The 12,994-nt window shown below is 37.6% G+C and overlaps 1 long non-coding RNA gene across 1 annotated transcript in view; it reads left to right on the top strand.

The window, feature by feature from the left end:
- The window catches only part of LOC125088479 (uncharacterized), an 81,926-nt gene that overhangs the window by 55,727 nt on the left and 13,205 nt on the right, over positions 1–12,994 (top strand). The window lies entirely within an intron of this gene.

Below are 12,994 nucleotides of genomic sequence, written 5' to 3'. Positions count from 1 at the left end.
ATCCCCATCGATATGAACTGCACGGGGAGGGATAGAACTGAGAGTGGGAACAGATTTGTCTATCTTTGGGCACAGGGAAAAAAGCCACAGTTTAAAAGAGTAACTAGTTTATAAAAAAGCCAGCCCCAGAACTCTGCCAAATGGCAGAAAAGCTTCTGGAGCAGTTGTGGGGGTGGTGGTCAGAGGGACTGGAGAGTGACATGGTTTACACTCCTCCCTCCACCTTGAAAGTGCAGATAGGATTTGGGTCTGGACACCATAGCTGGCCGGCCACTTCATGCCAGGTCCCCTAGCTCACACCAGCCCTGGATGCACTGGGGCACAGAAAAAAAGCCACTGTTTAAAACTCCATCAAATGGGGGATGGGGGACTGCTGGAAAAATCTACAGGTGGGAAGGACTGGTGGACATGGTTTACACTTCCCCCTCCAGCTTAAAAACATGAACAGGAATAGAGCTTGAGCACCCTAACCAGCATGCTGCCTCAGACAACACTGGGGATCCCTCGCCCACACCAGCCCTGGTTGCCCTGAGGAACAGAAGAAGAAGAGAAAAAAAAAAAAGCTCTGACTTGAAAGAACAAGCAGCATAGAACAGATCCACCCCTAGAACTCTACCAAATTATGAGGTAGCTGCTGGAACTTTCCCCAGGTGGGAGGGACATGGCCTATGTTCCCCTTCTACACAGAAAGCACGACCAGTCAATGGTCCAGGTACCGCAACCCGCCTATAGCCTGATTGCTCAGGCCCCTGGCCCACACCAGTCCAAGTTATCCCACCAAGGCAGTCACAGGGCAGTGCACACCAGGACACTCCTAGGTAATGTGCACTGCAGCCCTGGCCTTGCACTTTGCACTGGACCCTGCAACGCTCCAGGCCCTCACCAAGTCAGCTTCAGTTTCTTCGCTTGAGCACTCCTGGCAGTAGACAGCTTTGGAGACTTCTGGCTGCCATCTGCCTTGGATCTAGCTGCCCTGGTAGGGTGTCCCAGTGTGGAGTACCCTGGGAGTCCCCAGCCTGTGTCTACTGGTTGCAGCCACCCTGCCAGGCCACAACCTGCAGGAAGTGCCCCGCCACACCGCTGCCTGCACTGGCCTCAGCCAGGGCACCTCATGCTCTGAGCATACGGAGACATGCTAGCTCGCAACCAACTTCACTTCAGCCATCTCCCAGGGCATGTTTTGTATAGAAATCCCAGAAACCACATTGGCTTGCACCAAACTGAGCTTTAGCTGTCCCAGCAGAGTGTCCCAAGCACAGGGAACCCCAAAACCCCCCTGGCCTCTACCCCGCCTCAACAATAGCATCTTCCAAGGCATCTGTGTAGAGTTCTGGTTTATACCCACTCAACTTCTGCTATCCTACCAAGATACCTTCTGTATGGAGGGTCCCAGGACACCTCCCATTGGACTTACATCAGCATCAGCTTTCCTGCTGGGAACCTTCTACATGGAGTGCCTTAGGACCATCCCAGTGTGTGTGTCCACTTTGGCCCCAGCCATCCTGCCAGGGCAGCCCCGGCACAGAGTGCCCCCACCACCCCCAGCCCATACAACCCACAGCTCCAGCCAGCCAGTGAAAGTCACCAGGCACACACAGTCTACACAGGAGATGACCATACATGAGACCATTCAAGTTTAGGAGAAGGATCTGTTCTGCCTAACTCATAGGAACACACAGAATATCAAGCACAATGGGGTGACAAAGGATTATACCGCAAAAGAACATGATAAAACCTTAAAAAAGAATTAAATGATTTGGAGATGAGCAATATGTCTTACAAAGAATTTAAAATAATATTTGTGGGCTCCTGGGTGGCTCAGTTCATTAAGCAACTGCCTTTGGCTCAGGTCATGATCCCGGACTCCCGGGATCGAGTCCCGCATCAGGCTCCCAGCTCCACGGGGAGTCTGCTTCTCCCTCTGACCTTCCCCCGTCTCATGCTCTCTCACTGTCCCTCTCTCAAATAAATAAATAAAAATCTTTTTAAAAGAATAAAGTAGTATTTGTGGAGATGTTCATTGGGCTGGAGAGACTAGTAGAAGAACTCAGTGAGATCTTCAGAAGAGAAAATATAAAAAGAACCAATCACAGTTGAAGCATACAATAACTGAAATGAAAAATACACTAAAGGGAATCAACAATAGATTAGAGAGAGGATGCAGAAGAACGGATCAGCAGTCTGGAAGACAGGATAATGGGAATCACCGAAGCCTACCGGCAAAAATAAAAGAAAAATATTTTATGATCCCTCTGCTTTAGGGTTTGTGAAATGCTGCTTTACATGTAGAGAAATAAAAGAGGGTGGGTGGGACAGGTTAAAAAATAAAAATGAGAGTAGGTTAAGGATCTCTTGGATGGCATCAAATGAAATAAATGTTCTCAAGAAGGAGAAGGAGGGGAGGAGGGGCAGCGAAGAAGGGGAAGGAAGAGAAAGGGGCAGAAAACTTACCTCAAGAAATAATAACTGAAAACTTCCCTAGTTAGGGAAAGAAATATCCAGGTTCAAGAAGCACCACAGTTCCAAACAAGATGAACCCAAGGAGGCCCAGGCCATAATACATAAAAATTAAAATGCCAGAAGTTAAAGAATTTTGTAAGTGGCAAGAGAGAAGCAAAACATGTTCAGGGGAAACCTTCCTAAGGGTATCAGCTGATTTTTCAGCAGAATCTTCACAGACCAGAATTGAGTGGTTTGATATATTGAAAGGGCTAAGAGGAAAACAACTACAACTAAGAATAATCTACCGAGGAAGATTATCATTCATTTTTGAAGGAGAGATAGTTTCCCAGACAAACAGACATTAAAGGAGTGTATCACAACCAAACTGGCCTTACAAGAAAAGAAATGGAAGAAAAGAAATGGCCATAATTAGAGGTAAGAAAAATTATGAATAAAAGATGTAAAATATGACAACATAAACAATAAAACCTGGAGGAGGGAGTTAAAGTTGATTTCAAAGAATGTGTTTGACATTAAATGACCATCAACTTTGAATATGCTGCATTTACTTAGGATATTATATATGAACCTTGTAACCAGAGACTCAAAACCTATACTAGATACCCAAAAAAGAAACAAAAATAAAGCCAAACATAACACTATAGAAACTCACTCACCACAAACAAGAAAGGAACACAGAAAAGTACAAAAACAAGAAGACAATAAAATGTACATACCTCTCAATAATCACTTTAAATGTAGATGGGCTAAATGCTCCACTCAAAAGATGTAGGATGGTGGAATGCATTAAAAAAAAAAGACCCATCTATATGCTATCTAAAGAGACTCACTTTAGACAAACACACAGGCTAAAAGTAAAGGGATGGGAAAACATTTACCATCCAAATGGGAGTGAAACAAAAGCTGGGGTAAAAATAATACTTAGTATCAGACAAAATAGACTTTAAAACAAAGCATTATGTTAAAGGGATCAATCCAACAAAAAATTCGATATTGGAGCAGTAAATATGTAAAGCAAATACTAACAGACATAAAGGGATATACTGATAGCACTATAATAATAGAAGGGGACTTTAACACCCCACTTACATCAATGGATAGATTAATCAGGCAGGAAATCAGTAAAGAAACACTGTCTTCAAGCAAATTACTAGACCAAATAGACATAACACATACAGGATATTAGATCCAAAAAGAACAGAGTACACTGTTTTCACCTGCATAGGAAACATTCTCTTTGATAGATCACGTTAGATTACACACATAACACTAGAGGGACTCATCAATCACACAGAAAGCAAAAGAAGAAAAGAATAGAACTACAAAAACAAGAAAACAATTAACAAAATGGCAATAAGCACAAACCTATCAACAATTAAATGTGGATGGCCTAGATACTCAAAAGACAGATTGGCAGAATGGATAGAAAAAACAAGACCTACCTATGTAATGCTTACAAGATGCTCAGCTCAGATCTAAAGACACCTATCAAGTGAAAATGAAGGGATGGAAAAACATTTACCATGCAAACAAAAGTTTAAAAATTTGTATAATACTAATATCAGACAAAACAGACTTTACAACAGACTTTAACAAAAGGAATATCCTTACATAATGATAAGGATTAGTCCAATAAGAGGATATAGTAATCATAAATATCTATGCACTCAACGTTTGACCACCTGAACACATTAAGCAAATTATTAATGGACATAAAGAGAGAAATTGCTGGTAATTTGATAATAGGCGGGGAATTTTACACCCCACTTAATGTATAGGTCATCCATACAGAAAATCAATCATGATATAAGTGTTCTCTGAATGACACATTAAACCAACTGGACATAACAGATATGGAACATTCCATCCAAAAAAAAAAAAAAACAATACACATTCTTTTCAAGTGTACATGGAACTTTCTCCAGAAAGTTCTCCAGAACACATTTCATATTAGGCCAAATAACAAGTATGAAGATATTTAAAAGTACTGAAACCATACCATACATCTTTTCTGACCACAATGTTATGAGCTAGGAATCACAAAAAACAAAACTGGAAAAACATGAACATGTGGAGGCTAAACAATGTGCCATATAATAAGCAAATGGTCAAGGAAAAAAATTTAAGATTTTATTTATTTATTTGATAGAGATCACAAGTAGGCAGAGAGGCATGCAGAGAGAGAGGAAGGGAAGCAGGCTCCCCGATGAGCAGAGAGCCTGATGCAGGGCTCGATCCCAGGATTCTGGGATCATGACCTGAGCTAAAGGCAGAGGCTTTAACCCACTGAGGCGCCTAAGACAAGTGAAAATGAATACAAAAGGATTCAAAAAATCTTTGGGATACAGTAAACACAGTTTTAAGAGGCAGATAGAGATACAGTCCTATTTCAAGAAACAAGAGGCTCAAATAATCCAATCTTACACCTAAAGCAACAAGAAATAGAATAAACAAAGCCCAAGGTCAGTAGAAGGAAGGAATAAGTAAAAATAGAGCAGAAATAAAGGATGTAGAGACTAAAAAGAAAGAAAAATCAATGAAACCACAAGCTGTTTCTTTGAAATGAGAAAAAAAACTTTTTAGCCAGCCTCATCAAGGAAAAAAAGAAAGTACCCCCCCAAAATCAGAAATGAAAGAGAAAATAGAAATAAAAAGGATTATAAGAGAATACTATGAAAAATTATATGCTAATCCATTTGACAATCTAGAAAGAGATTCCTAGAAACATATAATCTTCAAAACTAAGTAAGAAATAGAAAATATGAACAGACCAATTAATTAGTAACAAGGCTGCCTGGGTGGCTCAGTGCGTTAAAGCCTCTGCCTTCACCTCAGTTCATGGTCTCAGGATCCTGGGATCTAGCCCCACGTTGGGCTCTCTGCTCAGCGGGGAGCCTGCTTCCCCCTCTCCCTCTGCCTGCCTCTCTGTCTACTTGTGATCTCTCTCTCTCTCTCTCTGTGTCAAATAAATAAATAAAATCTTTAAAAAAATTATTAGTAACAAAATTAAATCAGCAAAACAAAATGAAAAAACCAAAACAAACCCCTAAAAAGCAAAGCAAAACAAAACAAAACAAAAAAACACAAAAACACCCCCAAACAAAAACCAAAACCAAAAAACCAAAAACCTACCTAGAAATAAATGTCCTGTGTCAAATATATTTTCAGGGACTTCTACCAAACATTTAAAGGATAATTAGTACCTCTTCTCCTGAAGCTATTTCATAAGGTGGAAGAGGACGGAAAACTTCCAAATACATTCTACAAAGCCAGCATTACTCTGATACCCAAACCAGACAAAGACACCATCAAAAATACTCCCCAAAACAAGATCCAATATCTCTGATGAAAACAGATGGAAAAGTCTGCAATAAAGTATTAGTAAACTACATTCAGCAATATATTAAAAGGATTATTCCCCATGGTGAAGTGAAATTATTCCAGGGATAAAAGGATGGTTCAGTGTTTGTAAATTAATCAATGTGATACACCATATTAATAAAATGAAGGCCGAAAATATTATCTCAATACATGCAGAAAAAATATTTGACAAAATTGAACATGAATTCATGATAAAAATTCTCAACAAAATAGGTTTAGGGGGAACATACCACAACATAGTGAAGGCCATATATGAAAAACCCAGAAGTTACATCATACACAATGGTGAAAATAGAGCTTTTTTCCTAGGATTAGGTACAAGACAAGGATGTCCATTCTCACCACTTTTATTCAATATAGTACTGGAATTCCTAGCCACAGCAATTAGAGAAGAATAAGAAATAAAAGTCATCCATTATGGAAAGAAGAATTTAAACTGTCACTACCTGCAGATGACATGATAATATACATGAAAACCCTAAAGAGCCCCCCCTTACAAAACTATTAGAATAAATGAATTCAGTGAAGTTGCAGGATATAAAGTTAACACCTGGAAATCATGAAAAGATGCTATCACTAATTATCAAAAAAATCAAAACCACAATAAGCTATTATCTTATACCTGCCAGAATGGTTAAACTAAAAAAGACAAAGAAAAAAATAACAAATGTTGGTAAGAATGTGGAGAAAAATGAACCTTCATGCACTGCTGGTGGGAATGGAATCTGATACAGCCACTGTGGAAAACAATATTGTGGTTCCTCAAAAAATTAAAAATAGAAATACCATATGATCCAGTATTTTCACTATTGGGTATTTACTGAAATAAAATGAAAACACTAATTTGAAAAGATACATGCATCCCTATGTTTATGGCAGCATTATTTAGAACAGCTAAAATATGGAAGCAAGTGATTACCAATGGATGAACAGATAAGGAAGATGTGGTACAATGGAATAATACAGTGGAATATTATGTAGTCACAAAAATATTAGATCTTTCCATTTGCCACATCATGGATGGACCTAAAAGGTATTACGCTGTGAAATAAGTCAGACCAAGTAACCAATACATGATTTCACTCATATATGGAATCTAAGAAACAAAATTAATGAGTAAAGAAACAAAAATGAAATCAAACCTATAAATAAAGAATGAGGTGATGGTTGCCATAGGGGAGGTGGATAAAATGGGTGAAGGGAAGTGGTGGGAGATACAGGCTTTCAGCTATGAAATGAATAAATCATGGGAATAAAAAGTATAGTATAGGGAATCTAGTCAGTGATAATGTAGTACTATTGTGTCATGCCAGATGATAGCTCCATTTGTGGTGAGCATAGTATAACATAGAGAAGTTGAATCACTATGTTGTACACTTGGGACATAATGTAATGTGTGTCAACTATAGTTAAATAAAAAAGGTATAAAAACAATTGTAGAGGGGCGCCTGGGTGGCTCAGTGGGTTAAGCCGCTGCCTTCGGCTCAGGTCATGATCCCAGGTCCTGGGTTCAAGCCCCACATCGGGCTTTCTGCTCAGCGGGGAGCCTGCTTCCTCCTCTCTCTCTGCCTGCCTCTCTGCCTACTTGTGATTTCTCTCTGTCAAATAAATAAATAAAATCTTTAAAAAAAAAATTGTAGAGGCAATAATGAGTTTCCCAGATATGTAAAAGCTAAAGGAGTTGTCACTGAATGAGCTTCATAAGAAATATTAGAGACATTTCTAATCAGGAAAGGCCATAACTGGATATAAGAAAATACATGAAAGAGATCTCATTGACAAAGGTGATCATATAGTAGGGGACCAACCATTTATAAAGCTGCTATTAAAGATAGAAGACAAAAGTAAGATGAATCATATCTACGACAGTTTTTTAAGGGACACACACACACACACACGTCAAATATGACAAAAAAACTTATTGCATGGGGGGGTGGTACTGGTGAAAAAATGTAGTGCTTTTAGAATGTGTTTAAGCTTAAGAGATCACCAATCTAAAATATACTGCAATCTACAAAAATAAAGAGAAAGGAATCTAAACATGAAACTAAAGAAAGTCATTAAATCCCAAGGGAAGAGAGAGAAGATGAACTACTGAAACAATAAAAAAAAAAAAACAAAATGGCCATAACACATCTATAATTACTTTAGCTGTAAATGGAATAAATGCTACAATCAAAATTGGAATGGATGAAATGTGGCTGAATGGATTAAAAGTCAATAACAATCTATATGCTGCCTACAAGAGACTCACTTCAGATCTAAAGATACAGACTAAGGCAAAATGGATGGGAAAAGAGTCTATGGAAATGGAAATAATACTGGGGTAGCAATACTTACTTAACAAAATAGTCTTTAAAGTTGAGGTGTAACAAGAGACATAGAAGTGCATTAAATAACAAATGGATCAATCCAGTAAGATACAACACTTACATTTATTTAGGTATTCACACTGGAATGCCTAAATGTATAAATCTAGTATTTACAGACATAATGGAAGAAATTGACAGTCATATAATAATAGTAGGGATCTTTAACACCTTACATAAGTGGGCAGATCATCTAGATAGAAGAAAAAAAAAAAGCACTGGCTTTAAACACATTATAACAGATGGATTTATTGGATATATAGAAAACATTCCACTCCAGAATACACATTCTTCTCAAGTGGACATAGAACATTCTCCAGGATAAATCACATGTTAGGGCAGAAAACAAGTTTCAATAAATTTAAAATATTGAAGTCATTTCAAGCATCTTTACCAACCACATGTATGCAACTAGGAATCAAATATTAGAAGAAAACTAGAAAAACACAAATATGTGAAGACAAAACAACATGCTGCTAAACAACCAGTGGGTCAATGAAGAAATCAAAGAGGAAATTAAAAAAATCTTGAGGCAAATAAAAATGAAAACACAATATTCAAAATCTATGGGATGCAGCAAAAATTGTTCTAACAGAAGATTATACCAGTACAATCTCATGTCAAGAAACAAAAGGAAGGAAAGCTTCCAGACTCATTCTACGAGGCCAGCATTACACTGATACCTAAACCAGACATACACAAAAGGAGGGGAGGGATGGAGAGAAGGAGGCAGGGAGAGGAGAGAGGAAGGGAAGGAGGAAGGAAGATAATTAGTTAGCAGCAATTATCCCTGATGAACATGGATGCTAAAATCCTCAACAAAATATTGGCAAACTGAATAAAAAAATATGATCAAAGAATCATACACCATGGTCAAGTGGATGGTTCAATACATGCAAATCAATCAATGCGATATACCACATTAACAAAACAGAGAATAAAGATCATATTATCATCAATAGGTCCAGAAAAACCATAGACAAAAATTCATCATATATTTATGGTAAAAACTCTCAACCAAGTGTTTATATGGGGAAAGTACATCAACATAATAAAGCTATTCATGATAAACCCAGGGCAAACATCATACTCCATGGAGAAAAGCTAAAAGCTTTCCTCTAAGATCAGGAACAAGACACGGGTGCCTACTTTCACCACTTTTATTCATCATAGTATTGGCAATCCCAGCCATAGCAATTAGGTAAGAAAAATAAATAAGGCATCCAAATCAGAAAGGAAGAAGTTAAACGGTCACTATTTGTAGATGACATGATCTTATATATAGAAAGCCCTAAGACTCCACAAAAAAACTATTAGAATAAATGAATTTAGTGAAGTTGCAGGATAGAAAGTGAATATACAAAAATCTAAAATTTTATATACAAAAATCTGTTGCCTATCTATATACTAATTTAAAATTATCATAAAGATAAATTAAGAAAAGTCTCATTTACAAATGCACTAAGAAGAATCAAGTACCTAGGGATAAACTTAACCACAGATGAGAAAGACCTGTACTTTGAAAACTGTAAGACATGATGAAAGAAACTGAAGATGGCAGAACCTTGTGGGAAGATACTGTGCTCATGGATTGGAAGAATTATACCCAAAGCAACCTACATATTCAGTGTGATCCCTATCAAAATATCAATGGCATTTTCCACAAAACTAGCACAAATGATCCTAATATTTGAAGAGAATCACAAAATACCTCAATAACCAATGCAATCTTGAGAAAGAACAACAAAGCTGAAGGTATCACACTGTCTTATTTCAAGCTATACTACAAAGCTATAGTAATCAAAATAGGATGATCCTGGCACAAAAACAGAAATATTCATCAATGGAACAACATAGATAGCCCAGAAATAAACCCAGGCTAAAATGGCCAATTAACCTATGACAAAGGAGGCAAGAATATACAATGGTGAAAGACCGTCTCTTTCATAAATGGACCAGTTTCTTATAGTGTATACAAAAATATATTTTAGTATATGTGCTGCTGAAGCGAGCACTATAGTGTATACAAAAATAAACTCACATGGATTAAAGACTTAAATTGAGACCTGATACCATAAGATTCCTAGAACAAAGGCAATAAACTCTGACACCAGTCTTAGCAATATCTTTTTTGATCTCCTTAGGCAAGGAGAACAAAAAGAACAAGATACAGTGGATTACATTAACAAGAAGGCTATTGTACAGCAAAGGAGACCATCAATAAAAAGAAAGGCGGGGTGCCTGGGTGGCTCGGTGGGTTAAAGCCTCTGCGTTCGGCTCCGGTCATAATCCCAGGGTCCTGGATCGAGCCCCACATCAGGCTCTCTGCTCAGCAGGGAGCCTTATTCCCCTCCCCTCTCTCTGCCTGCCTGTCTACTTGTGATCTCTGTCAAATAAATAAAATCTTTTAAAAAAATAAAAAGACAACCTACTGAATGAATGAAGGTATTTGCCAGTAGTATGTCTGATAAACAGTTAACATTCAAAATATTTAAAAATCTCATACAACTCAACATAAAAGTAATCTGATTAAAAGTGGGCAGAAAATCTGAATACACATTTTTCCAAGGAAGATGACACATAAATAGATGCTCAACATCACTTAACTATCAGGGAAATGCAAGTAAAAACCACAATATGATATTAACTCCTATCTATCAGAATGGCTTAAAAAAAAAAAAGACGTTTGGTAATGACGTGGCGAAAAGGGAGCCCTTGTGCACTGTCAGTGTGAATGTAAATTGGTATATCACTATGGGAAATAAAACTACTATAGGGGCCAGTAATTCTAATTATTTATCTGGAGAAAATGAAAACAATTAGAAAAGAAATATGTACCCCTATGCTCATCACAGAAGGAACCTAAATGTCTAAGGATAGATGAATGGATAAGTAAGATGTGACATCTTTAAAACAATATTACTCAGCCATAAAAAAACAAAATATTGCCAACTGCAACAACACTGATGAGTCTAGAGGATATTATGCTAAGTAATTCAGATAGAAAAAAACCCAAATACTGTATTATTTCACTTATATGTGACAACTAAAAAACAAATGAAAAAATCTCATGACCCTGAGACCATGACTTGAGACGGATGCGTAACTGACTGAGCTACCCAGCCACCCGATTCCATTTATAATGTGTTTTTTGTTTTGTTGTTGTTGTTTTAAAGTGAGCAGGGCACACAGGGGGAGCAGCAGAGGGAGAGGGACAAAGATTCCCAAGCAGGTTCCCTGACCAGCACAGAGCCTGATGCAGAGCTCGATCTACCAATCCTGGGATCATAACCTGAGCCAAATCAAGAGTCAACCCTTAACTGACTGAGCCACCCAGGTGCCCCTGTAAAACACTCTTGATGGGACATGATTATAGAAGAGATTACTGCTTGCCAAAGGGGTTAAGGGTGTGACAGAAAAGGGTTAGAACAAGGAATCTTTGTGGTGGTGGAAGTTCTGTATGTTGATTGTGGCAGAGAAATCAACAGGAGATAAAACCATACAGAATTACATGGACACATACACGAGTGCATGTAGAACCAGTGATATCTGATAACATGTACAGATCATGCCAATGTCAAACTTGATATTGTACTTGAATTATGTAAAATGTATATTAGGGAAACTGGATATAGGACACACAAACTAAACAGTACTATAGAGTATTTTTTTGGCAACCTCCTATAAATCATTATTTCTAAATAAAAACACCTTTTTAAGAAAAAAGATTTATTTATTGGAGAAAGTGGGGGAAGGGGTAGAGAGGTAGAGGGGCAGAGGGAGTATCTCAAACAGACTCAGAGGTGAGCACAGAGCCTGTTGCAGGGCTTGATATCATAGCGTGAGCTGAAACCAAGAGTCTTGACGCTGAGCCAAATGCACCACCCAGGTGCCCCAATAAAGACATCTTTTGAAAGTCCCAGTAGAAAACAAAGAGATAAAATAATGAATGAGCTATTCACAGAAAAGGATATTTGGGTTCAATAAATATTTGAAAGGTCTAAATATAAAACATTTTAGATCTGATACAGGGAAGTGAGCTTTCATATCCGCTGGCCACATACCTCACAACATCTAAAATCACCAGCATCTGCACCCTCATTTAAGGATTCAGAAACCAAATAAAGTTTTGTTGAGATATGCTAAAATTTCTCCTGCTCTGATACAGGCATCTATACTTGGCTTGACATTGTCAGAATATTAATCATGTTTTACAGTATGTATGAAGGGTCAGTCTCTCCTTGATCTGAAACCAAGCCAAATGTAGGTGATTTTTTTATTTCCAGATGGAGAGCCAATTATGTCAACAATTGACTATTTATTTTGTTTCTTCACTGCTTTCAGCCTAGAGAATTTGTGTTTCAAATAAAAATAAAAATTTTAAAATTCCCATCAAGTAAATGCTATGTATATACTGCTGGCTTTTATTACCTAAGTTAACGTTGTGAGGAGAGGGTAAGCAAAGTATCTTAATTCAGTTTGGTTTGTGTATTAGTAAAGATAGTTTTCTATAAATGTTAGTATTTGGTTATACACAATTCATTTTTAAGTTGTTTCTATAGGTCGTGTCCTTTTCCCATTTGATTCTTATTTTAGAGAAACAGGAAAATAAGGAAAGGCCAAGAAAGAATACAAAAGATAGCAACATATCTTAACAACCAGATTTGTTACCACCATATTTGCTTTCATTCTTTCATTTTTTAATTAAAGAAATGTTACAGATAAATATAACAATTCCATCTAAACCTCTCCCACTTCCACCAAGGCAACCAATGTCATAA

This window comes from Lutra lutra, chromosome 17 (assembly GCF_902655055.1).
Source record: "Lutra lutra chromosome 17, mLutLut1.2, whole genome shotgun sequence".
In the NCBI taxonomy this organism is placed as follows: domain Eukaryota; kingdom Metazoa; phylum Chordata; class Mammalia; order Carnivora; family Mustelidae; genus Lutra; species Lutra lutra.
Note: the sequence above shows the minus strand (reverse complement) of the source record. Positions and strands in the feature narration are given on the sequence as shown.